This window comes from Bombina bombina, chromosome 1 (assembly GCF_027579735.1).
Source record: "Bombina bombina isolate aBomBom1 chromosome 1, aBomBom1.pri, whole genome shotgun sequence".
In the NCBI taxonomy this organism is placed as follows: Eukaryota; Metazoa; Chordata; class Amphibia; order Anura; family Bombinatoridae; genus Bombina; species Bombina bombina.
The window spans coordinates 92,534,422-92,536,598 of NC_069499.1; positions in this window are offsets into that span (position 1 = coordinate 92,534,422).

Consider the following 2,177-nt stretch of genomic DNA (forward strand, 5'->3'; position numbering starts at 1 on the left):
TTTGGCTCCGCCCCCCCATTCCCCTCCCCACTCCACTTTGAGCGGCTCTTGCCCGCTGCGCCCCTTCTCCCCCTCCCCGCTAAATTGGCCCATAAGTGGCCAAACACAAGCCAATCCATGTTTATCTTAACCTTACTAGTTTATATTATGCTACAAACGCTTTTCAGGATAATGTGGAGAATATACTCTATTTCCCCCCTCCCTCAACCCCCATAAAACCAACCCTTCCTTGTTTATATTTTCTAAATTGATAACTTATGGTGTATTTGTCCATCACAAGGTTGGATCACTTCTAGTCTACATACCATATAAAAAAATAAAAACTGAGGTCTCAATTTGGACAGTCCAAAATTTTTACTAATACCTTTAATAAACGGGATTTATATGCCCCGTCTGTTTAGAGTTATTGCCTAGTAAACCTCCATGCTCCTTCATAACACTAACTAGCTATAGCTACTACATTCTTTTACCACTCACCATAGAGTATTACTCTTTATATTCTTGAATCTATACAATGTGGGCATATCTAGTATTGTTTATCTGGCAAGATCATGGTATTAGTATTGTACTATTCTCCTTTGTTATTATTGTTGGACGTTTCATTATTGTTATATTTGTTTATGACTTCAATAAAAAACTATTAAAAAAAAAAAAAAAAAAAAAAAAAAAACTTCTTATTTTTTTTTTATTTATTTGTTGCAGTGTTTGGTTTCTGTTTAGGAACACAAATAACGCCTGTGTAAGCTAAATTTCACTGTACATTAAGTACATTTCACACACTGAAAACTGTTGCTACTGAACAGCTGGTGAAACTGTCTGAAAAGGTTTATCGAACATGGAAGTCAGTGCTTTGAATATTACACACTCGCGACAATGTTTCCTCTTTAAAATACAGGTTACTCCCATGGGAACACCTATAAATGCTTTATGTCTGCAATCTATCTTGCTAATAAAGAAGACATAAAACAACAACTTTCTATTAAACCTATAGGAGCTGTTGGAATAAATGTAAATACAATAATTTACTAATATGTATCTTATTGTATAATGCAATGCTATATATTGGAAGTATTGTAGTCATTTTAAAAAGGTTTTGGGGTATTTTTGGCATGTTTTATTTATTTATTTTTTTAGGAATAATATTTATTTTTCATAATATTAATATGCCATAGAAGACATTATCCAACAGTAGATAGATAGATGATAGATAGTAGATAGATTGATAGATTATAGATAGATAGATATATAGATATATATATATAGATATATAGATAGATATATAGATAGATAATAGATAGATAGATAGATATATAGATAGATAGTAGATAGATAGATTGATAGATTATAGATAGATAGATAGATATATAGATAGATATATAGATAGATAGATAGATATATAGATATATAGATAGATAGATAGATAGATAGATAGATAGATAGTAGATAGATAGATATATAGATTGATAGATTATAGATAGATAGTAGATAGATAGAGAGAGAGATAGATATTTCAATAATACATTTGAATTTTAGAATAATACATGTATATTCATAATTCAAATAAGCACAATAAATGATGCTTAGAAAACATTGTTTAAGGTTATGTGTTATTTTATGAAGCCTTCTTCACAAACTGATTTTTTCTTTTTTTTTTTTCTATTTCTTTTTTTCTTTTTTTTTTTTCTTTTTTTTTTCTATTTTTTAGCTTTTATTCTCATTTTTATTATTATTTATATCCCAATTGCTAGAACCAATCTCATAAAATTTTGTGTATCTTCTAGGGCGTTTTTTAAAAATCTATTTCTCAGGATAAATATATTGTAATCTAAGGTCAAATATTATTCTCTACGGCGTTTTGTAAAAACCATTTCTTAGGACAAATACATTGTAACTTAGGGTCTTAACATGATTTGTAACAACTATGCAGATATTAGATACAATTTGTATTGTATTTTATGTATTGTATTCTATATACTGTTTGCATTGACTTTGTATTCTGTCTATTTGCATGAACTTTTGTTTCCGATCATCTAGCTTGTGATTGGTCTGACATTGACCAATCTATTCCCTTGGCAGGCTTTTTAAATGTGCTTCTATACTATTTGTATCATACACCTTTTCTGATGAAACGGCCAGGAGCTTGTGGCCGAGAAACGCGTTAAAGCTCACTTTAAATA